Source organism: Mya arenaria, chromosome 13 (genome assembly GCF_026914265.1).
Source record: "Mya arenaria isolate MELC-2E11 chromosome 13, ASM2691426v1".
Classification (NCBI taxonomy): Eukaryota; Metazoa; Mollusca; class Bivalvia; order Myida; family Myidae; genus Mya; species Mya arenaria.
The window spans coordinates 9,506,101-9,532,931 of NC_069134.1; the positions used below are offsets into that span (position 1 = coordinate 9,506,101).

Consider the following 26,831-nt stretch of genomic DNA (forward strand, 5'->3'; position numbering starts at 1 on the left):
ATTTAATGGTAATGCATGCATGTTGGCCAGCAAAAAAGAAATCACACCACTTTTATTTGTAAGAAATATTGAATTTTGCTGTGACAAGTAATTTTTGGAACTATTGGTTTATTTGAAAGCAAAATTAATCAACAACTTGTACTTAAAATGAAACCTACTTAACTTATTAAATTTAACTTGAATGATGTTCCAGAGGTATGATGATGGTACAAGTCCAAAGATAAAACTTTAACAACAGAAAGTTTAAGAACTGTGTAGAGAGTGAGTGCATTTGACAGTTGGGTGTGACTAAGCAGTCTGTTGGTGAACAGTTTGGAAGATGGTGCTGCTTGCAGATCTTTTGCTTGATGATGCCATGATTCTGTTTCCAAGCTAATTTAAAACAGACACAACCTGACATATTTGTTTAAACATGATATAGAGGAAAGATTCAGATGCATTCATGGCCGAGCTTGAGATTAGAATGTTTCCATGAAAGAAGAGAGAGAAGTCTCACTCTCTCAATAACAGACACAACCAATGATTCATGGCCGAGATTGATTAGAATGTTTCCATGAAAGAAGACAGAGTGACTTATGTTGAACTTGTAAACACTCATGTGAATTGAAAGTAAATATCTGAACCATTTTAAGGCTGACATCATTCACTGCCTCCTTGATTAGAACAATGTGGTAAAAGAAGTCCAAGTGATTAATGTTGAACATGTAAACGTTCATGTGAAATGAAAGTAATGTTATTACATTTGTCATGGAACGGACAAGATATGATCAAACAGGTGGAAAAACATGACCCTCACTGAATGCCAAGTCATGAATGAATGTGAAGAATTCAGCAGTTTCTGTGAACACGCCTACCTAATGCAAAGTGTCTAAATCTTATAAGTTTTGTCGACAGAATCATAATGAAGATACACAATAAAGAACTGCAGCGGAAATTACCTTGGAAAATACTCAACTGATTGAGGTATAAACTATCGGAGAACAAATCTGACTGCATTTTAATTATAAAAGAGGAGTGTGGATGCTCTTTTGACTTTCTGCAATTTCCGCTCTCTTTTCATGTAAAATAATTTCCCCAACTTATAAAAAAATAGGTTTATAATAATAATAGCTAGTAGCTTAAAATGATTATATTTTCCTGCAATTAAAGCTGAAAATACCTAGCTAATATTCCTGCAATCTCAATGTCTTTTTTTGATATGTAAAAAATTAAGCTCAGACATAAGGAAGTTAATTAAAGTAGTCTGTTAATTTGGAACCTTTGAAGTCTAATGAAATGCATACTTCCCTTCTACTTCCCCTTTCACAAGATTCTTCCCGTCATTACTGACTTCAAAGTTTTCACAATTGTGACAGCGACTTGTCAGGCTCGATCAGTTACTATCAACAAAACTGAGGTGGCAGGCTCGATCAGCTACTATCAACAAAACTGAGGTGGCAGGCTCGATCAGCTACTATCAACAAAACTGAGGTGGCAGGCTCGATCAGCAACTATCAACAAAACTGAGGTGGCAGGACTAATGCTACATCCGGTCTAAAACTAAATGTGACAAAATACAATTCCTTCTTGCAATGGAAAGCCTCCAGGACTAGAAAAGAGTACCAAAGCAACCAGAAGCAGGCATTAAACAGAAACTTAGAGGCTAGTGCTTTTAGACCATGGGCAAATAATTGCTAGAGTGGGAGAGATTGCTCCCTGAGAAAGAACAATTATTGTCAAACTATCAATATTTTGGGTCCTTCCCTGACAGTTGGACAGATTTACTCAACAAAGCTAGTGTCATAAGTCTGCATTAAAGCAATTGTAAATAAGCTGTAAGTAAATACAGCTATTACTGCTAACAGAGGCAGTCTGACTTTGAAAATTTATATCATATCCATGCAATATAATGACTACTGGCTATGTTTAATTGACTGCATTGAAGGTGCGGCTGGTAACTCATGAATTTTCCATTTTTTATGGCTGTCATGCAAGGTTTAGATACATCGAGTTAACATGATGGAATCATAACTCATGCACACTATTGATTCACGTAAGCGAAATGATTTAACGTTTCTACAATTGAAATTGTCAATAAACGAACAGCCCTATTTTCTTTAAACCCTGAACACAACACAATCAAATTTAATAAAGGGTATATAGTACCACCTGTTTTTAACACTTTTATTACATAGCTTAATAATGTTAGGGTTTACAAGCACAGCATCTGTATGTCACACTGTTATAATTACATGATCGTGTGCAATGTCATATCAAAAAATAGAATTTCATTGAAATGTTTATATTAGGAAATGGATTGGGTTTTCTACCAGAAGTAATGATGACATTTAATTGTGTGACTTTTTCCTTGCATCTCAGATTCTATCAATGAGTAAACAAAAATGAGGCATACAAATTTTCGATAGAGATATACAAACTGTCAAGAAAGAGACCAAAAAGTCCCATATATATATATACATGTGTCATATAAACCAGGTGTGAAAACTATTATCAACACCTGTACCTTTTTTCTACCAAACTCACATTAGCTCTCTCCAACTCCTGCACAAACCATTCCACATGCTGATCATTATAATACACAGATGTCTCCTCTCTCTTTTAAAACTTGAAATAGAGTACAAAAACACAACTTGCCACGTTCCATCATGCCTGAAGCCTTGAAAACTTTTCCAACAAACTCATTCCTGAGTGACACTTCCATTCATGTTTAGAACATGGCATTTAATGATGTAACGGTCAAACTGTATTGACTGGGAACCACCCTACAAAACCCAGCAGTGAAATGCAAGACCATGCATATTGATCAAATCTTACATGGGTGGAGATTACAGGCACCTGTATTGGATGCAGCATAGTGCAATATTATACATGTTACCTATAAGCCGATACCGCTATTAGCCAGATTTTCACCAAAATCGCTAAAGTTTTGAAGACTATTTCCGAATAGTTCCAATCATGCTTCCCTCATCTTGAAAAAGAATTCATTGTTGAGAAAAAATTAAAGAGCCAAAGGCAGTTTGTTGAATATTAAATATCAACCTTCATCATGAAATAATGCAGTTTCTTTCTTACCACAGAAAACTCTAAAAAAATATACAGCCTACACAAATCAAAAACTAAAATATCTCACCCTTATCTTGTTTTGTTTTTTATAAAAAAACAATTTGAATAAACAAAACCTTCAACATCACAAAGATACCAATGAAGTTTAGGTGAAACATTTTTTGGAGATTATTTTTCACTGTATTCACACTGCTGACAACTCACTCTGTCATTACAACTCTTGCTTCTCAAAATACAGCAAACAACTATTGCAATATTTTCACCAAACTTATCAGTTTAGAACACAAATGATCAGGCTGAAATAACAGGATTGGAAACTTCATGCAGTCATTGATGCATTACTTCTAAACATGGAATAGTTAAACATCTGAACGAAGATTTTCCTGTTCTATGATAGCAATATTGTGAAATCCACCTACTCTTTGGATGAGCCATCAGTTACTTTAAGCCTTTCCACAAAAATGATCTTACGAAAAGTTGAAACAGTATCAGCCCTCAGATGACACCTGCATGATTGTTCACAATACATTTCAAATAAAAACTATATAATGCTTAAAAACAGATAAAAGCAAATATAATTTATGATATTTTTACCCTACAGCCATGAAAACATTAGAATATGTTTGAAGTCATGATGTATATAACATAAACATGTGATAGTTTTAATGATACAATAATGGCCCAATCATTAGCTATGTTACGGATCAATCTTACAGTTACACACCGTTGAAAACAGGCAAAAAGCTGTACTCTTTATTCTAGTGGAAACCACTGAAAAACATTATAAACATTCAAAAAACATAATGCTCACTGTCAAATTAGATATTTAATCAAGTTAACAATGTTGTTAACTGCATCATAGTTTCTATACTACTCTGTAAGTTTCATGAGATCTACATTGCTTCTTACAAATAGTGCGACAACTGCTTCACCTGTGCTTGTTTTATTTTATATCACATTTGTTTGGTATTTTACCCTTAAAAGTTGCCTTGAAGATGCCCATTTAAATGAGGCGATTTACCCTAGGGTGATAAATTGACAGTAGATTTACCCCCTTGGGTATTTTGTTTATGGCACAGATTTACAGAGAATGAAATCTGTGCAGAGAATCATTAACAAATTTAACAGCAAAAAGGAATAAATTGATACAAAAACAGATTTGTTTTTAGAATTAACCTAACATCCCAGCAGGCACACAACGTTGAAATATAGTTGAATATTGGTTACAACGTCGATCAACAATATTTCAACGTTGAAACAACAACGTTGAAAAATTGTCGACATTTCGACGTTGAAACGACTTTGTAATACGGTCGATACCTCAATATTGAAGTTGAAAAATGGTTGTCATATTGATGTTGTCATGACATTCGAATATAGATCGATATTCTGTTCTGATTATATTAATATTTTCACATTCAATTTTTTATAGAGAGCCAATCATGTTTGACGAGTAGACTTCTTTTTTTAGGCTGAACGGCCATCTACTGCAATACAGATTTACCCCAATTGGAAAGTTCGAAACGAGTTGTGCCCCAAGCTTATTGCGTAGTTCCGGTCAGTTTTCAAAAAATATCGATTGTGCAGATCATCAGTAACAGCAGAGCTTTAAAATTATCGTAAATTCCATTAGTTCAAGCTAACTACGTGTGGAAAGTGACAGTCGGTTCGAGTAAGTATGTTTGGTATTAATTTACAAAATGTCAAAAAAAGTATGTTTTTGAACGAATTATTTGTTGAAAATCATGCATTTCGGATATGACGGGATTTCGGATATGATTTCCATTGTTCAAATTATGGTGAAAAATGTTCATATCAAGCGGTGATCTTGCATTGTTATTAACAATACTCTTCTTTGCATCTATTATGTTTATAAAGGATGGTTTATTTACATTTATTGTTTTAATCTTTTACATTTCAGCATGGATGAAGAAGAGGTGGCGCATGGCATTATTGATGGGGCAGTTTTTTGTTTTTTTTAAGTGCGAAAGAGTTGTATTGAATAATGTACATGTATATCATTGCTTCTAACATACTTTTAAACACAAGCTATTGGCATTATGATTCATCAAAAATATTCATTTTCATCAACGGCCATAATGAACATGTCGAAAAACTACCCCAGTGGCATACTGAATTGATACAGTAAAAATGTTAGCTATTGATCACAAAGGAATAAGAATCCTATTACCATATCAATTACGCAATATATATCATACAGGGAAGCGGAATATTTATTTGTCCAAAACCTAAAAAGCTCAATATTAGAAATAACTCAACAATAAAATGACAAAGATGTCTTATGAGCTTGTCTGATTTAATACCACCCAGACTAACAGAATTAAGAAGACCTCCAATTTCAATACAATCAATAAAGCGAACTAAATTCTTTATTCTTGGTTCTGATTTGAAACCCTGGCAGACATGCTCCCTGTGCTGTGTTGATTATCTGAAAGTGCATCTATGTTCAAGAAAAGAATGCCAGGTAAACTATATATAGCCAGAGCAGAGAGCCTATTGCCAACACCATATTTTCTCTAATCCTCGACAACCAGGGTACCTCCTCGACAACCAGGGTACCTTCTTCTGTTACACTCTATACATACGGTGGGACAATTGACTGAAGAAATTTGTTTTAATAATATGCATATGGCAGGAGAAACAACTCTTCTTCCAATGAATTTGCATGTTACACTAAAATATTGTTCAATAACTCTACAGTGTCAGTAGTCTCTGTGGCCATGTGGTCTTGACTACTGCCAAATATTACTTTGTGAAGCAATGAAACTGCCTCAGCATTAATTATTCCATGATTACGAGATTTTCCTAGCCGAATTGCCCACGGTACACAACAGAGCAAAGCGTAGTGTGTATGGGAGGTATCCAACAATAATTTTCTGTCAGAAGGTTTAGAAGCATAACTCTCCAATTATCAAAGCCAGAGTTATGGGTCTTATGATGTTTCACACTGTGTAGTGATACAAGTACCATGTGAACCAAGTGTAAAGAGACTTATTACTCAATTGATTTTTAGTCATGGCCAGGGCTTGATTTTAGAATATAACAATGACACCATTGAACTACTTCCTTTCAAAAAACAAGAAAGTTAAATATGTTAGGTAACACGAAAGCCTGCCTCAAGCATGATTCTGCACATAAAGCTATTATCCATGGCACCATCAGAATGCAGGAGCCAGGAATATATTCCCCATCTAGTTATCCCAGGGACCTAAATCTTGATCCTAGATATCTAACTGATCTAGTAAGAATTAAAAGGGACATTTATTAACATGTTATCTTTCGTGTTATACAAGACCTTTTATGGATTGTAGTAATTCTAGACAAGAGTGATATTAAACAATGGTCTCCTACTGAATATGAGCAAACAAACTGCATCACTAGGCCGGACGGCCCATTCTCCATAAATTTCACATTTTACTTTTACCATTAAAGGCCAGTTTCATGTCTTTTTTATAAATGCTACCTCTATAACAATTAATGGCAACATTATGACCGCAATGAAATCAAGTATTCCGAGCATGTGCTGATTAAAACGACAAGGCAAGTTGTTGAAAAGTTCCTGTAATACAAGCTCATTGACACTAAGATTGAATGAACATTATATAAGCAGTATAACCAGGAGTTAATAAATTGCCTATGAAATCAGGTAATGATTTAAGCCAGTTCTGATCCTAGTATTACAGTGTATCCAGTAAAAAGTCAACAAAGTTGCAGCAGAATTTTTTTTTTACGGTATTTTACTACCTCCCTTGGCAATCTGTTTGGTTTTGTTATTTCCTGTCTTATGAGATGAATATTTGCAATAACCATTTCCCAGTGTGAATAATTGCCTTGATATTGAATTAGCAGTCATCACAGCACAATTTTATCCTCCAAAATAACCTTAAAATAGTGTTCAAAGTGATAACAAGGGAGATAATTCATCCACTTAACAGTTTATTATCATCTTTTATATGCAACTGAAAATAAGTTTATGGGTTTTTCATATAATTATTAATAAGAATGCCAATATGAATAGACTGTAAAGGTGACATTGGCTCATCCATAATGAAGGTATTTTACTACAACACATTAACATTTACTAAAATGCCATGTCTAACATGCTATATCATTTAAGGTCTGAAATTAAAGCAGTTTTTTAGCTAAAATTTCAATGCGTAAAAGTTTAAAAAAAAACTTATTCCAAAAAAAACAACAGATAAATACATTCATCAACATAAACAATGGTATGTTAATAGAACTTGGATGTTTAATAGACTAAAAATCATCATGTTGTGAAAATACAGAAAAAAGAAATAAGAAGAAATAACATAACTTATGTGAGCTAACCTTGGTGCGATAAATTCCTCATAAAACATCGGCTTTCAAACAGTATTATTAAATGCTGATCACATTCGTAGTTAAGTTCACAATTATTATGCAAACTGCTGTACCTGAGAGGTTTTCAATATGTGCACAACTATGAAGATTTTTTTTTTTTAAACTCTCAATTCAATAATCTATTTTTCAATACTGAAGTTAACAATTGAATATGTACACTCATATCCCATTATTAATAATTGAATATGTACACGTCATATTATTTATCCAAACTTCCTTTTTTCACAATCATCCTGATTGACCCCAAAATATCACCTTTCATAAAAGTTCCTTATTCAGACATTTATTCGGAAGCACACACTGTATTTGTAAGCTTTTCTTTCACCTTCAAGCAATTGTTCCCATTGTTCAGTCTACCAGTCATGTAGTGTATGTGCAATATTTCCCAAAATATCACTATATAGTTCAAAGCCTGGCATGGTTTCAACTTCGTTGGCAGAACTTTGAAGCCTATGTTTCTTCAGGTTTGTTGTTGGATTATAACTCAGTCCATTTATAACAATTTACTTTTCCTTTATAACAATTCACTTCTCCTTTCTAACAACTCACTTTTTATTCATTATGCACCAGTCAATTGTAACCATGGCCTCCCAAGGTCCGGAGAATAGTGGGGACTTTGACTTTAGGTCCAGCTAATCCCGGTATATTCCCCGCCCCGCAGAGACAAACTGCTGGTAAAGTCCCTGCTAAAGTTGCCCCCCACATCTGGGATACCTAGGTAAGGCCTATTCCCCACTATTTTCAGCGCAAAACAAAACCACCACATTCACTCGGTACTGCGTGGCCACCTAGAAGGTAAAAACCGCTATCCCCGGTATACCCCCGGACCTTGGGGGTTGGGGAGCTGTCAGGTTACAATTGACTGGTGCATAACAACTCACTTCTCCTTTATAACAAGTCAACTCTCTACAACCATGATCTACATGCTGACTCCAATAAAGTCATTAAGTTTCGACCATAATTAAGGGATGTGCTTCAAGCTCAAGCCATGGCAACGAGCTGGGATAAGACAGATTTCCATAACGATTCATTTTTCAATACCTGGGTAAATTACTCATAATAATTTCAAAATTAATGTAAACCATCTCAACTTCAAACAATACTCATTATACAGCTCAAATTCCTCAGTCAATTTATCCACAGAAATCACCTTAATTTGGTTGGAAAAGATAAAATGATGTAATATATACCCATACAAACTTCCAACCAAGTCATTTTATCTTAAAATTCTAAGCACAGTCATTTGACATCAAATTAGCCACTTATTTTTTTTAATTCATTATTAAATGATATCAACATCATAAAAACAATCGGAACTACTTTTATTAATGAAGACACAAACTACAGGCATACAGGGCCCTTTATGTGCTTACTTAACATCTTGCAAACAAATCGGTACATGGTCAAGTAAGGAAAGATGATTAGTGTTTAAGTGCATGTCTCCACCACTGGAGTAGCTGGACAGATTTCTAAATAAATCATTTAGAAACCTTTAGACCGCCTCCCCCCATCCCACCCGATATACTGGTCATTTGTGTTCAACAAACATGGAAAGAGTTGCAAAAAGAATTTGCATGGAGGAGGGAACATCAATTGAATAGGAAAATATGACATGAGTTGTTTTTATCTATTTAAGGGCCTTCCACAGTGCAAAAGTGGGTGGGGAAGGCCAAAAATTAAAATGTTTCAAAAGTTCATATTTTATTAAGTTTTGAAGAACGATCATTTTTGGGAGTAAAACATACATTCTTTGTGACAATAGTTTTGAGGAAGTAATGAGTTGATCAAATTTTCCGAAAGAAGATTCAATCAGATTTTGGATAAAAAAGCATTCACATTTTTTTAGAAAAGATGCCCCAGACTACCTAATCAACAATTTTTGTGTCAAAATGCCCCAGACTACCTTATTAACAATGTATTGAGAGTTCTTGATGATATCTTTTCAAATAAGACAGAAATTCAAGAAAATAATAAAAACTAGTGGTGGATTAAGTTCATTTCCTGGTTCCAAAAATTTAAGTTCATTTCTAAATATATATGCAATTATCACCACAAAGCCTCAAGACATTGTTGACTTGGAAGTATTGACAATTTTGACACAAACTCAAATTCAGTTTGTAATTGGACATTTGAGGAAAATGGGAATCTATCATATTTGCTCAATTTCTATAATTACAGCTACACATGTTGCAACAGATATATGAATTATGCTTGCTCAAAATTGAATGTATAAAAGAAATAAATATATTTTGTTATACATATTATTAAGATTTAGACCTTTGAATGACTTTTTCACTGTGGCAGGCCCTTAAGATTGTACAAACATTTTTTGTCATAGTTATTTTTTTATTGTAAATGGATCTTAATAAGCTCATAATTAGGTATTTTCACTTCTCATTAATAATACACTATTATCTCTAATCAACAGTTTTCTGTTTGAAAACTTTGCAGAGAGTAGGAAATCAATACAAAAATATTCATAATCAGAGATAAGGCAAGATGTATTAAATTACATCAAAGATAAGAGACCAGTGATTTCCAGGAGGAGGAAATAGAACTGTGGAACTGAGAGTGTTGAAGACTTGCTGCCTCTTTAAATTATTGAAATTCTGTGAAATGCCATATAAAATTGATACAGGTTGTTCACAGCAAGGTGAAAATCAGCAAGGATCAACTGAAAGCAGGTACTGGGCCTGGATGATTTGTCAAAGTGTGTATTACCTTTGTTTTTATGCATTCAAGCTCCTATGTTGTGTTCTGTTTTGTTTATATACTCCTCCTCTGCCATAGACCAACAGGTCAGAAAGTCTTTGTTTTCAGACTTTGGGAAGCAGGAAGACTTTAGAATTATTGCAGTCTATTATTATTCCTCATTAACCAAACAATTGCTCCCATGTAATTAATATGAACCACCACTTTGGGTACTGAGGAACAGGAAGAAATTTGCATTACAAATAATTTTTCATGTATACTACAGGTATATCTATATACAGCCCAAGGCAATGATTTTATGTTAGAAACATCAACCAGCATTTGAGACCATGGAATTTATTGTTCTTCTTTGAAATAAAAGTAGAATGTTTTAGAAGTGAAACCCATCTTTTATTCCTTACTTTTTCAGAAAAAAAAAACAGACACCTTTTAATGCACCAAGATACGAGGCCATGATTTTCTATTTGTGTTTGTCAATGAGATCAATGCTGCATGCAGGCCCTGCTATGAAAAGTCTTGAATAACTGAGCATTATTAACCAGCAATGGATGTTTTCATCAACTCCATTAAGCAACAAATGCATACTGTGCATGATGCAGGAGCCATTGTCTCCCTCCAGATAACCTGATATATAACTGCTGATGGCACGTGCTTCATCAAGATCTTACTGATAAGATTGTACAACATTGTAAATTTAAAATAACAAAACTCATGTGAATGTTCCATGCAGATTAATAATTTAGCTAGATTAAGCTGATTTGCTCAAGTATCTGGTCCATCGGGATTTGGTGATCTACATTTAAGTCCTGGAAATGATAATTATAATCGGTTATATTTTGTAAAATGGGGTGGCTGTATTTTTCTAACCAACCATGAAATAATTTTGCTTAATCCAGCAGTCATATACAATATTGGTCTCAAGGATACTTTCAGGTATGATCCTTCTTTTCCATACACATGCATAGTTATACAAGAGCACAACTGTCTCATTGTCTGGCAATAGCTCTGCGAGTCTCTATGTCTTTCAATAGGGTTTGAAGTCTCATTGTATGTCAATAGTCCTGCAAGTCTTATTGTCTGTGTAAAGTCCTGCAACTCTAGTTGTCTGTCAATGGTCCTGCAAGTCTACTTGTCTGTCAATGGTCCTGCAAGTCTACTTGTCTGTCAATGGTCCTGCAAGTCTACTTGTCTGTCAATGGTCCTGCAAGTCTACTTGTCTGTCAATGTACCTGCAAGTCTACTTGTCTGTCAATAGTCCTGCAAGTCTACTTGTCTGTCAATAGTCCTGCAAGTCTACTTGTCTGTCAATAGTCCTGCAAGTCTACTTGTCTGTCAATGGTCCTGCAAGTCTACTTGTCTGTCAATAGTCCTGCAAGTCTACTTGTCTGTCAATAGTCCTGCAAGTCTACTTGTCTGTCAATAGTCCTGCAAGTCTACTTGTCTGTCAATAGTCCTGCAAGTCTACTTGTCTGTCAATGGTCCTGCAAGTCTACTTGTCTGTCAAAAGTCCTGCAAGTCTACTTGTCTGTCAAAAGTCCTGCAAGTCTACTTGTCTGTCAATAGTCCTGCAAGTCTGTCTATAGTTCTGCAAGTCTACTTGTCTGTCAATGGTCCTGCAAGTCTACTTGTCTGTCAATGGTCCTGCAAGTCTACTTGTCTGTCTATAGTCCTGCAAGTCTACTTGTCTGTCTATAGTCCTGCAAGTCTACTTGTCTGCCAATAGTCCTGCAAGTCTATTTGTCTGTCAATAGTCCTGCAAGTCTCATTGTCTGTCAATAGTCCTGCAAGTCTCATTGTCTGTCAATAGTCCTGCAAGTCTACTTGTCTGTCTATAGTCCTGCAAGTCTACTTGTCTGCCAATAGTCCTGCAAGTCTACTTGTCTGTCTATAGTCCTGCAAGTCTACTTGTCTGTCAATAGTCCTGCAAGTCTACTTGTCTGCCAATAGTCCTGCAAGTCTACTTGTCTGTCTATAGTCCTGCAAGTCTACTTGTCTGCCAATAGTCCTGCAAGTCTACTTGTCTGTCTATAGTCCTGCAAGTCTACTTGTCTGTCAATAGTCCTGCGAGTCTACTTGTCTGTCAATAGTCAAGCAAGTCTACTTGTCTGTCAATAGTCCTGCAAGTGTCATTGTCCTTCTATAGTCATGCAAGTCTCATTGTTTTTATATGTAGAAAATGTTCCAAAGAACTTCTGTTGTAGTGCAGATCAGTTGAAAATGGATGCTAACAGAGAGTATGGTCTCTATTTTTTCCATTTTTGACAACAGTAAATTTAAAACAAGAGGCCAAAGAGGGCCTATGCTCTACTGGCATGGCTCTTGTGGTCATTTTCAATCCAGAGCATGTATGTATATATGAGTAATAGGCAAACAAATATATACTTCACTTTTTGTGTTTGGGTTAGCTATAAAAAATGCTGCATGTTCAACATCTGAGGAAAGAAAGTGTTGTAAGCAGATTAATTGCATGAACTATTTTAATATTTGCCAAGTAAAGGTAATCTGAGGGTAAAAAATATTTGCTTTCAAAACTGTACTCGTGGTCAAAATTTCATTTCTGTAGCTTTAAAAATAAACAAGTTGGTCAAAAGGTCAAAGTCAAGGACATCTGAGGACAACATTGATGCTCGTTTGCAAAACTGTGCACATGGTCAAAATTTCACTGCTGTAGCTTTAAAAATTAATAAGTAAGTCAAAAAAGGTGGGGCCAGCTTTTGCCCAAGGGGCATAATTTCAAATGTTTTGCTAGATGGTCATCATATGATGCTCCACAACAAATATCAAAGGTATGGGCCTTGTGGTTTGAAACAAGAAGGTTTTGAAAATATTTCTTAAATAAGTCTCTAGGAAACTTGTGACCCTCGGGGCAGTGCCAGTTTTGACCCAAGAGGCATAATTTGAACAACCATGGTAGTGGACCACTAAATTAAGCCTTGTTCAAAATAGCAAGGATCTGCATAGCTGTTTCAAACAAAAAGGTTTTTAACATTTCCCAATTTAACTATACCAAACCTGTGAACCCTGGGCATGGCCAGTTATGACCCCAGGGGCATAATTTGAACAAACATTTACAAGCAATTGTGACTTTACATGAAAACTTGGCTAAAAAAAGACTCGCTCATGTAGACTTGGCTAAAAAAAGACTTAGCTTAAAATAGCATTTTTTTTATACTTTCAAGACCCATAATCTAGGCATGCATGGGCGGATCTGGCTGGTTTTCAAAAGGAACCGAGCCTAATGGATATCTTAATACTGTACAAGTTTCATCGAGATACAATCAAAACCGAAGACTGTATCATGTTCGCAATTGTTTACAGACGCACCTACTTTTTTTTATACTTTCAAGGCTCATAATCTAGGCATGCATGGGCAGATATGCCTAGTATTCGAAAGGAACCAAGCTTTAATGGATATCTAAATACTGTACAAGTTTCATTGAGATACAATCAAAACTGAACTCTGTATCATGTTCACAAGCAATTGTTTTACACAATAGCATTTTTTTATACTATCAAGGCCCATAATCTAGGCATGCATGGGCAGATCTGGCTGGTTTTCCAAAGGAACAGAGCTCTAATGGATCTCTAGATACTGTACAAGTTTCATGGAGATTCAATCAAAACTGAAGACTGTATCATGTTCACAAGCAATTGTTTACAGACGCACGGATGCACAAACAAACAGGACGCACATACTATGTACACATTACCATCGCATAAGCTCTTCTGGCCTTTGGCCAGTAGAGTTAAAAATCAGGGAATGTAGTTCCTCATAGAATTTACTATACTGTGATAAATAAAGTTCTGAACAATCATCCACATCTTATTGTCTAAAACTTCACAGCATAACTTGCAAGAGTTCAATGTTTAAGCAATTCCGTCACATGTTATTATTTTTTTATTGACAAATATTGCCTGTATCATATTTAAACTTTATTCTCAATGCTAGTGAACTATACCTTAAAATGTCATTTCAACACTTGTTTATTTGTTTTGAGTTTTTTGGCTTAGAATGTTCTTCTGTTTACAGTTTACAGTAATAAATATTTACTTTTTTTAACTCCTGAGTACTCTTTAAACTGTCACTTAGTTTTTGTACTAAATGTCATTATACTTAATTCAACTTGAGTTTTATTGTACACAGCTTAATTTTTTAATGAAACATTGTAGGTCAGGATGAGCACTACCTTCAAACGACCTGTTAATTTCTCAGATAATTCTTTTTTTATTCATTATAAATTATTTCTTAAATAAAAAAAGACTTATCTTGTCCAAATAAATAAAAAAATATTACAATATTAATGAATAATTGTTCAAATTATCAAAATTGTCATATATGCTGAAAAAAAATGTTGAAGTGTTTGAAAAACAATACAAGAAGATGTGTTTAAATAAAAGGTAAAATTGAATTTTACATCAAACTACATTCATTTAGGTTCCAAGTGTTTTGCAAATAATGTAGAAAAATAAAAAAATAAAACATAAGACATCAAATTAGAAAGTAAAAACATACCTTTTGATATTTTCTTCTTTCAGACTTCAAAAGAACCGGGTTTACAGAATAAGCCTTTCTCATACAGATCACACTGTGAAGTCTGTTTAACAAAGATTTTCAATATTTCCATTTGAGTTTGTATGTAACAAACAAGATTGCCAGTATGCTTTAAGAAGACAATGCTATTTTATCTGGTATTATTCCAATACCCATGTATCAATAACTAATGGATCTAGATCAGTGGTTTGTTATTGGCCTTGGTTGAGGCAAACCATTATTCAGCATACCTAGTAAAACTAACACTATACACTGAGTTCATTCCTCTGTAAAAATAATTTAGCATGTTTACTAAAGTAAGGAAGAAATATGCCATTATTATGTAAGGTATTGTTAATCTAGCACTTTGCACTGTATTTACTTCAAGGTAGAGCAATTTTACAACAGATAATTTAAAACATGCTCAAGCAGAACTCACCTTGCAATTTTAATAGGCACTATTTTTTTTAAATATTAAAAAAGTGATTCTGTTTAGGCCAAATAAAAAATAGGTGTGTTTCAGGTAACGCTGCCAAAAAAAAATAGGGTAGGTAGGTCGGAATATTTTTTTTTTTTTTTTTTTTTTTTTTTTTTGATATATTGATTTCAGTAACTGTTGACTCAGAAAGTAACAAATCAAAAGTCATCAATTTTCAGGTTAATCAGTAGTTTTTAAACATGTTCCATGCTTCAAAGGAAATATTCTTTATTAGTCTGGTTAAATACTTTGACAATGATGGTTGGATTTCAACTAAGTTATGGTACACCACTCTACTATCATTTAAGACTTTCCAGGAACGGTTTTACTTTTCTTTATGCACCCTTTTGCTTTCAATCACCCTCTGTAGATTGCTAACCTCCCTGTGACATAATTACATGAAGAGTGGGACAGCAAATTTACCATATAAGCCATCAGCCAAGGAAACCTCAATGCTGTCAAGAGGACCTGCCCGGGGTTCAGGTTTGAAGAACAAGTAACATGCAGGTTTTATTGCCAAAATTGCACACTTAAGTCTGACATATCAATCCGAAAGTCAGTATCTGACACATTTGTATCTGACAAGAAAATAGAGTTCAAGAATTGAAATATACCTGCCACACAAGCACAAGCTACCCATAATTCACCTTAGAGTTCGGACAATCTAAAAATTCAGACATCCTTTATTATTTTCAAAAATAATTTAGTTTAGGTACCTAATTTTCGGACACCCAACTGTCATCGATTGTAACTTTTACAGTTACTAAGTCTCACAGACAAAAATTATTGATCTTTATCGTTACAATGCCTGGCTAGATTGCCTGGCTAGATTACCTAACCGTATACATTACTGTGATAAGTTAGTTAGTTACTACCCATCCTAAACGATTTATTGCCTGTTGAAAAGGATGTGTGATATATTTAATGGAGGATTAAAGAAACAACAAGGGCAATCAAGAGATTAAGAAACCACAGACATGACATGTTTGTAAAACGATCCGCCAATAAACTTTGAAACTTGTACCACACTTTTAATATAGACTTTATGAAGCAATAATCGTACAGTAATACTCATTGTAACATCAATAGAACAATAAAAATCAACACATTCAATGCTACAGGTAACTATTTAATGTGATGAATGAAAGTTAGAAATGCAATACTTAAGTTACAATCGAAAACACCACTCAGAAACATTAATCCTGCATAGCAATATCCATGCTCTCCATGAGATCCTCGTGGGTATAACTGAGAGTTATGTGACGTCACACAATGTGACTGTTTGATCTGAAGCCGATAAAAGATGTTTATTCATTTCAATGCATGTATAATATGGTGTTGAATGGGATTTTAATTAACTTGATGAAGGAGTTACACTTATAGGCGTAATAACCATTGATAACTACGGATAAATTAATAAGTGGTAAAATGCAGACATGAAAAAAAAAGGCAGGTTTACCATACATGTAGATAAAATGTAAAAATGGTTATTTTCTATGAATTCGGAGAGCGAAAAATTAATTAATTTAATGTGTCCGAACTCTAAGGTGAAGTACGGTAAATACATTCAGAAATCCAACTCTAATATTGTCAACTTTACGTACATACATTTCGTAACAAATGCTTTTCGTACCCAAATCACATTTTTTTCAAGGAAAAATAGGTTAGGGTTGGCGGGAAAAAATACGGTCGGTCGGGTAACCTGAAACAGACCTATTTTTTTATTTGGCCTTATGGTAACCATGGTAGTATTGTTGTTGCTCTTTTAGGACTCATCGTTTATAATAAACCTCACATAAAGTTACCATAAACCAGAAAACATGTCCATTGATTTGCAATTAGGAGAAGCTGTTCAAATGTTTTTCATAATCAATACAAAGATGACAAAATTGATTAACAGAAGAGATTACTGGTATATGCAACTAGGTCTTCCAAAAAATAGCATACATGTGTTTGCACATATTTGTGGGACAATGCACTGGAGCTCCCTATCATGAAAAGCAGAGTTGATGGGAAATATAAACATTTATTTTGGTAGACAGAATTTTGTCAATTTACATGATTTGGTTAAGACACCTATTTTTCTCAGATGGCTCTGCCCGGACTGCGCATACGCCAAGTAACTATGACTGAGAGTTAAGAGTGCCGTTTCTGGAGGCAGTTGACGCTTAAGGCAAGAACCCAAATTTGAAAATAGATATGTAATCAGCTATCAATCATAACTCTTCCTTTAAAATGCTCTTCATAATAAAACAACAAATCAAGCAAATTCAGTACCAAAATGTGCAATCTTTTGATGGTCATTATGAATAAAAAACTTTACGAGGTCATCCCGGTCAAGTTCTGTACTATGCAAATGTATCAATGTAAATATAACAAGCAAATTCGATGAATTGATATCCCCCGCCTGATTGGGCTAAGTCATGGAATGGAAATCAATTGTTGGTGAAATATATATATGAGTTTGAGTTTGATTGCAACTGTTTGAAATAAAAAATATTGTTTATAATGTAGCATTTAGAATTGACCAAGAAACCAAGTTTATGACTCCATGTTACCAAGTTCCAACCTATCTAAGATTTCATCAAGGCAAACATTCTGATCAAGTTTCATGAATATTGGTCCAGATATATTGCAAAAAATATAGCCTCTAGAGTGTCCACAAGTTTTTTTAATATTTGACCCAGTGACCTCATTTTTGACCCCACATGACCTACTAGTTTCAAACTTTTCCAAAATTTCATGAAGGCAAACATTCTGATTAAGTTACATGGAAATTAGAGCAGATGAATTACCGCTAGAGTGTTCCCATGATTTCTGTAAGATATGACCTAGTGACCTAGTTTTTGACCCCATGTGACCAATTTTAAAACTTGATAGATTTCATGAAGGCAAACATTCTGACCAAATTTGAACATAACTGACTATTCAATACCAGTGTTTGGTTCGGGACACAATTTTTTAAAGATTTCACCTACTGACCTGGTTTCTGAACCCATGTGGCCCAGTTTTCAAACTTTTCAACAACAATCAAGGAAAACAGTCTGATTAAGTTTCATGCATATTAGATTGCCTCTAGTGTGTTCCCAATATTTTTTTTAAGATTTGACCTATTGACCTTTTTCACCCATATGACCCACTTATAAAGTGCAGTCAAAATTTAACTCAAGAGAACATTCTGACCATGTTTGAACATAATCCAACCAAGCACCACCATAAAATAGTTTCGGACAATAGTTTCGGACAATATTTTTGAAATATTTGACCTGGTGACCAAATTTTTTATCACATGTGACCCAGTTTAAAACATGTCCAAGAGTTCATCAAGGAAAACATTCTGATGAAGTTTCATAAATATTAGAACATAAATAATGCCTCTAACTTGTTTCAAAGGTTTTTCTAAGATTTGACCTAGTTTTTGACCCCATGTGCTCCACTTTTACAAGTGGTCCATATATTATCAAGGGGTACACTATGACCAAGTTTAAACATATTCGACCAATCATTACCATTCCGGACAAAAAAATTCTAAGATTTGACCTAGTGATCTAATTTTCGATCATATGTGACCAAGTTTTAAATAAGTCCAAGATTTCATCAAGGAAAACATTCTGATTAAGTTTTATGAATATTTGACCATGTATAATGCCTCTAATATGTTCCAAAGATTTTTCGTAGATTTGACCTTGTGACCTTGTTTTTGACCCCATGTGACCCACTTTTTAAAGTGGGCCATATTTCATCAAGGGGTACATCATGACCAATTTTGAACATTACTTGACCAATCATTACCATGATAAGGTTCCGGAGAAGATTTTTCTAAGATATGACCTAGTGACCTAATTTTCGATCATATGTGACCCAGTTTTATTTACGACCAAGAGTTCATCAAGGAATACATTCTGATAAAGTTTCATGAATATTTGACCATGCATAATGCCTCTAGTATGTTCCAAAGATTTTTCCAAGATTTGACCTTGTTTTTGACCCCATGTGAACCACTCATATAAGTGGTCGAGATTTGATCAAGGGGAACATTCTGACCAAGTTTTTGAACAATTTCTGATCAATGCCTACCAAGATATGGTACCAGACAAACAGAAGGAAGGGTGGAATGATGGACCGACGGACAACGCCAAAACAATGACCCCCTCCTGAAACCTTCGATTCGGCGGGGGATAATAATTTAAATATCAACAATTTGTTGTTTTTAAACAATATCTATGTTTCTGTGCATTTCCATGTTTGTATAAACATCAATCAATTTTATTTGTTGTTTTTTTAACGTAATCACAAAGTCGCGAGAATTTACTATTGCCCGACACTCGTTTAATGTAACTAACACTTTTGCGTCAAAATACCACATGACTACACAAAGGGTGGCGCTAGTGGGTTAACTAAATGCTAACACCAAATCTCGTGGAGTCCATCTTCCTTGGTCCATCTCAGAGTAAATATAAGTGTATTACCTATTATGGCAATTCATTTATTATATTCAAAATTTATCTTATTATATTCAAAATTTATCAAACTATACATATGAACCAGTCTGATTCTGCAGAGCCATAAAAGTCATTACCACAATACATGGGCGTAAAACACTGTTACGGCCTCATAAAACATCCCTCTGGCATTGTGTCAATCACTGAAGATGAGGGTTCTACAATGGGGACATTACCAGCATTTGCACTCTGTAATTTTGATTGCAGATGAGAAGTGGTTACAGGAAGATGTTGAGACCAGGTTATTGCAAGAACAGGAATTATGAATGTCTGCAAATTGATTGTTTCTGTTCGAAAAAGTGCTGCAAAATATGCATTAATGTAGATTTTATTTGTCTTTCCAACAATCTATTTGAGGTCCCACCAAATCCAGGACCAAAACAATACAAACCAATTTTCCGGCCTTATTTCTTTATCAAGATATTCTTCTTTGAATAAAACTGCATAAAGTTTAAATCAATAAATTCATAAATAGTGAATATTTCTTCCAACATTGCTGGCTGATTACTACACTCGAAGTTTAATATTATGGCAAATCCTTTTGTTCAAAATAATATATTATCTTAATTACAATACCATTTGAAGCTCAAATAGGTAAAAGGAGATAAATGATTGAAGTTAAAAAAAAAATTATCTAAAAATAATGTGGCGCTGTCATTTTAAACATTTTAAAAGTTGTTTCACTTTACTTTTAACTGTGTATTAAGCAGTATGTTATGTCAACATGGCTCAATACAATAGAAACTGTGGAACAACTATTACCATGAACTCCCTAAATATCTCTTTAATTAAGGGGTTATAATGGACACCAGATGATATAATTGCCAGAAAAGAGAATGTCAATTAAAGACTTACAAAAAATTGATTTTCTTGTGTAAAACGCAATGAATCTTAATTACTTCTGTACCACATCGCATACGACACACATCTTTAACAGTTTCAGTGCATTTTTCCAATTCAAAATGTACTGGGTTGTTAATCACATGAAACCCAGTAAGTTTAATAAAATAGTGCTGTACTCATCACGTGACTTTTAACATGCTAGATATACATACTTCATGGCTTCCCGGAAGAATGAACCTTGTGGAAAACTGCTGCGAAAACACGTAGACACAGTTCTGTCATCAGTGATGAAAATGATCGATGAAAACTTTTGAAAGAGGTTAAGTCTGCTGAAAATTCTAAAACGCTTAATGAGATGTTTAGAGTGTGAAACCACCACATGACTTGCAAGCTGTCCGAAAAATGGTAATTCCACGCTTTTATAAACTTGGAAAGCATTTTCTCCCACCTCAGATAAGTAGATCCATTAATTTAACCATGCTAGAAATTCTTATCTTGCCCACGGGCGAAGATAAAATGCCCGTTTGGAACTTCTTTTAATGGTCACCACATTGTAATTACCTCCCTTGTTGAAGACTGTCGTCTGTAGCGCATCATGGAAACCTTGTCTGGTGGCAATATTTAGAACGCGAGTTCATTATTTCTCGCTTCAAATGTCACCAGAAAACAGTTTTCACGCACCTTTCAAGAAATAATGCTTCACTCTTCTTAGAACTATTTAAAGACCGATCAGACCATTTGCATACTCTGAATCATTGCGCAAATATCCCTGACAACCATGAATTAATGCATATCCGTACGCAATTATTTTCACTAAGCACAAAAGAGTTCCGGCAAAAAAATACATTTTTACTTAATTTTGTTTTACTGAGGTGGGAGAAAAAGCATCTACCATAGCCGCTCGTGTAGGAAAGGTTCATCCTGCCCCTCGCGCAGGGTGTTTTGCAGAAACTTGGTAAACCTCGTTTCCGCAAAACACCCTACGCTCGGGTCGGAATGAACCTATCTTACACTCTCGGCCATGGAAGATACTTATAATGCGCTATTTTTCAATGGGTAATCTCAGCTAAGACATAAATATGTTTTTTTGCGCTTATTATTTTAATCATGTAAAAAGATTGACAACTCTATTTACTCAAGGGACATAACTCGGCATAAGTATAATCTAAACCAGGGTGATAGGACCTGCAACATAATACGCCACCAATGTCTTATCCATGCTGTCATGCTCATGTTCAGAGTTTTTAACTCATGTCCAACATATACATTTTTAAAGATAATGGCAACATAGATGACAATTACCTCAAGTCATAATGAATGGAATGACCAAACTTGAAAAACCAGAAAAACAATGCAAGAAAAAAGAAGATAAAAATACCTTACACTAGTTGTAACAAGATGCCAGGAGACTTTTTGATAAATTTTAAGCACCAAATATCCTTGAACAAGCGCTGCTTCCCACTCCAATGATTTGACATATCCGTCTTTTCAATATAATATGTACACATCCTTGTTCTCAGAAAAGCAATTAAAAACTATCACAACATAATTATAAAGTTCTCAAAGGTTTTTACAACCCAGATTCTGCAAACTTTCAGGAGAAATGGGAAAATATGGGAAATATAATAATCCAGATATTTTAACAGCTCAACAACAAACTTCTCTGCTTTCTGCTTGACTTCCAAGGATTACATTAGCTCAGAGGTGGTGTAAGCAGGCGGTAACAACCTTGCTTTAAGTCCTGTAAAAAGTAAACATTGAAAGGCAGCAGCCCACTGCAAGAAATTGTTAATGGTAACCAGCTGGTAAAATATCTAAACATCTCGGAAATTGTAAAAAGTGTACAAAGCTTTGTGATGTAACCTCGATAGTCTCACAGAATTAAGCAATAACACTGGAGACAGTTTGTTATTATTCATAATCAATCGGTGATTTTGTGTTAAAGTATTAATTTGTTCTTGTTTATGATTGATTTCCCTTTAATGACTGTCATTCTGGGACAATCTGATATTTTAATCAAGAGAGTACTCAAATTATGACCATAGAGGCAGACTCTCTCATTCTAATATATCTTAATAAGTTCAATGCTCTTGATAGAAATAAAATGAAAGAATTTAACACAGCGCATTTCATCCAAGCCTTAACATAGGTGTTCAATTATCTTACCTCAGTGGAAAATTGCATTCCTTTATAATTCCAAAAAAATCCAATGACAAAAAAACAATGATTTGCTAACAATTGGATGCTTCATTAACTTAACGAATTAAAAATGGGTTGTTGTTGTTGTGTTTTTCTTCAAAAGCAAGAACCCGTGTGTGTATTGACATTTCCCTAAAAGCACTTCACAAAAACTCTTCCTCGGCGATCGGCCAGATGCGCACTTAACTTTAGAAATCTGGCTTTGTGTAAAAATACACTTAAGACAACAGAATGATCTGTAATGAGCATTGAAGTCTGACAAATGCCTTAAGTTTGCGAACAGCAGAAAGTAGATGGAACTACGGTTAAGTCCTCTTAATCAATTATTTTATAGTGCATTTAATGCCATGAAATCAAGGAACATTCACATGGTGAACTTAATTTAACCTCAGTTATTACCTAAATTATAAATGGTACAGCTGAAACTCACTAAACTGGATCTCCACAAAACCGGAATCCTCGGGATACCGGACTTTTTTCAGAGTCCCGGTTTTCCCCTTCTATTTTCAATGTAAAAAAATCCCTACAAAACTGGAACCCGGAATTCCGGATACCGGACAAAAAATCGAGAAAATTTGTTAGTTGTCAATGTAATTTTACCTCACAAAACCGGACGTATATTTGTTCAAACACGTCAAAATGATTTTGTGTATTAGGAATTTGCGAATCGGGTGTCACTTTGTTTTGACAGCGTCGTTAAATATTGCACCTGTGATATTGTGTTAACTCGATAATCGATAATGATGATTGCGCTTAGGATTGACTGCCGCGCGATAATCAAACTTGTGGAAAGGAAATTGACTGAAACATTAATTAGTTTGTTGCAGAAAATAAAGAACTAGAAACGGATAATTTTGAGGGTTGTTTTATCTAAAGACTTCTATGATTTAATCAAATCAGAGCGGTGCGTTAATTAAACTATCAAACATACCTAACAAGCATTAAATTACGAGAGTTGTTTTATTTTAAGACTTGGAAAAAAAGATGATTATAAAAACGCAGAAATGTTTAATTATGTTTATCACTTTTGCATGTGCTTTAATCATGTCTTAACCTTCGTCTAAACGTCGAAGAATTGAACTGTCCCTTTTCATCCCTTTTTTTATTTCAGTTTTCAACTTCCCTCTAAAGGTTAACTCAGTCAATATTTTGAGTAAACTTACTCCGTACATCAAATCCTCACTAAACCGGAAATTTTGCCCAGTCCGACCCTTGTCCGGTTTAGTGAGTTTCCACTGTACTAATATGATCCAATAAGGCTAATACCCTTTCAGCTAGTTGCTCATGACAGCACATATAAGATGTAATCCCAACTTCCAAGAAATGATACATATGTATTATAATATTTATGGAGAAACAATACCTCAGCACATAAACAACACAATAAAATCTGCTCAAAGTGTTGCTCTAGAAAGCAAAGGCAATAGGTACAAGTCATCAATTCAGAAAAAATGTGAAGTTTCAGGATGATAAACACATGCCATAAATATTAATTTGTGGCATTTCAAATAAGTCTGTTCATGACAATTACATCTAGTTCAGATTTTTTAGACACTTCTGCAATTGATTAAGCAATGACATTATTCTGAGACAATTCAAATTTACATATTGGAGAATCTAACAGTCAGGTTTGAAAATACTTGGCCATTTATGTTTTTTTATTTAAGACTTTGGCCCCACGAACTATATAAGTATTGAAGAGTGTATTCCTATGAACAAGCTCTATCACATTCATTCATCTTTTCTGACTATTTTTAAAGTATTCGTGTTCATTTCTAGGCCAAATTTGAATTCCCAATTTAAGTCAAAATGATGCACCCCCCCATGAGAAAGGTTTCAGGGCCCCACTCCCTCTGGATATTAAAAAAAACACTTGCTACAAATTTTATCATGGGAGTAATTTTGTGCCCCACAGGTTTCTTTAAATCTTTAAATTCCTTTAATGATTCCCCCTCAAACTTATTTTAGGCCACACCAAGTATATTTTTGTTCCATGGACTTTTGCCACGACAAAATAAAGCAGTGAGCGAAAAAAAAATAAAAAAAATACAATTTTGTTTTATAAAAAAAGGGATCGAGTGAAGAGCAGAAAATATGAAAAAAAATTTTTTCCTTATAATCAGTAGGAAGAAGAAAGATCCTTCAACCCATTTGACCACAATCTTTAACTGTAAATCTCTACTGTACAATGGAAAAGGTAATATTTAACTAAATTGTTTTGAGTACTCAAACCAAATTTCTCAGATAATTATAACAAATCTTTAGTATGATGATCATTGCTTTAGGAAAAGATGTAAAACCAAATCATTTTTGGTAAGTCCAAAACCGTTGTGTTTGTCAGTTTTTGGTCAAAAATGAATTTCAAACATCATTTCAGACCAAACAATGAAACTTATTCCCGTTGAGTTAAGACACTTCAAAATTATTGAATTCATCAGGTCAAATTCTACATATTTTTATGAGTATCATAATTAACCTAGAATCAGGTTATAGCCCTTAGAGCAAAAATACTTTAAAAACAGTAAACATTAAGCTTGGACAAGCGGAAACTTTGAGAGAACTGTTGCCAATTGAAAGAAATCTTTGAAATTAAGTTTTTATGTCAGTAAGTTAATACAACAATTTCACCTCAGTTTGAAAATGACAAAACATTTTTACCGGAAGCAGCCGACTGACACAAATACTAAACCAGTGAAACATCAATTTGGTGTGGCCTTATGTTTATGCTAAAAAATAGTAATCAGGCAAATATGAAAAATATTTTGATAACAACCATATCCTTGTCCACATTCACGGATGCAGCTTTAAGTTTAGACCATGGAACACTTCAAGCATCATTCAAAGTAATTAACATATAAAATAATCCAAATATAAAAACTGTCATCGCATGCTCATTTTTTTTTGCACAGTGTTTAACCACAAGAAAGTGCCCCTGGTGTGCTTCAAGTCAGGACCCCTTCACTCTCAGTGAGAGGCCAATAACACTTCAAACCATTGAAGTAAATTTCAAATAAAAAAACACAACAATATAATAAAACAATTACTTACAAATACATAAAAAAATGCCAATAAACGTTTGAAGACTGTTATATATTAATAATCTTGTAATTCCATTTAAGCCAGGTATGAACACTGCTGTTTTCCTAATATCAACTGACATCTGTTTTATAATTCTATGTGAAATATTTGCCTAACTCATATGGAGTGGTCTTCTATCATTGATTGGCAGGAGAACAAACAGACTATTTCCTGAAACAGCCAGATATTACTTCCCCTGTCACTATTGAGTTGCTTCCTGCAAAAGGCCAACTAAACATGATATTGTGCAATCATACGTTCTATTGTTTAGCAATATTAGTTAAACAAAAATTGTTTTTAAACTAATCGATTCAGCATGTTTTATTAAAAATCTCGAAGTTAATTGTAACTAGTTCAAGCAGAATCTTGAGGGACATAACTGGAGAGTTAGTGAAGCCTAAGTAATGTGCTTAAATGCTATACATACGCCATCTGTCCAGTCTGGTTTTCCCTATTTGATGTGTTGTGTGTAACAGTATGGTCACCAAGATTTAAGAAAGATCTGTCCAGTCTGGTTTTCCCTATTTGATGTTTTGTTGTATGTACCAGTATGGTCACCAAGATTTAAGAAAGATCTGTCCAGTCTGGTTTTCCCTTTTTGATGTTTTGTTGTGTGTATCAGTATGGTCACCAAGATTTAAGAAAGATCTGTCCAGTCTGGTTTTCCCTTTTTGATGTTTTGTTGTGTGTACCAGTATGGTCACCAAGATTTAAGAAAGATCGGTCCAGTCTAGTTTTCCCTTTTTGATGTTTTGTTGTGTGTATCAGTATGGTCACCAAGATTTAAGAAAGATCTGTCCAGTCTGGTTTTCCCTTTTTGATGTTTTGTTGTGTGTATCAGTATGGTCACCAAGATTTAAGAAAGATCTGTCCAGTCTGGTTTTCCCTATTTTATGTTTTGTTGTGTGTACCAGTATGGTCACCAAGATTTAAGAAAGATCTGTCCAGTCTGGTTTTCCCTATTTTATGTTTTGTTGTGTGTAACAGTATGGTCACCAAGATTTAAGAAAGATCTGTCCAGTCT

General features: G+C 34.4%; 1 protein-coding gene across 16 annotated transcripts in view; it reads right to left on the reverse strand.

Annotated features, from left to right (window-relative positions):
- Positions 1–26,831, reverse strand: part of LOC128214151 (cAMP-specific 3',5'-cyclic phosphodiesterase 4C-like) — a 406,322-nt gene that overhangs the window by 99,697 nt on the left and 279,794 nt on the right. The window contains exon 1 of one of the 16 annotated variants that reach the window (XM_052920453.1): positions 14,690–14,944. The exons of 14 other annotated variants lie outside the window; for them this stretch is intronic. The gene's annotated coding sequence lies outside the window, so the exon portion shown is untranslated. Of the gene's footprint in view, positions 1–7,413; positions 7,735–14,689; positions 14,945–26,831 lie in introns of those variants that run through there. One more of the 16 variants, XM_052920454.1, reaches the window with a different exon arrangement.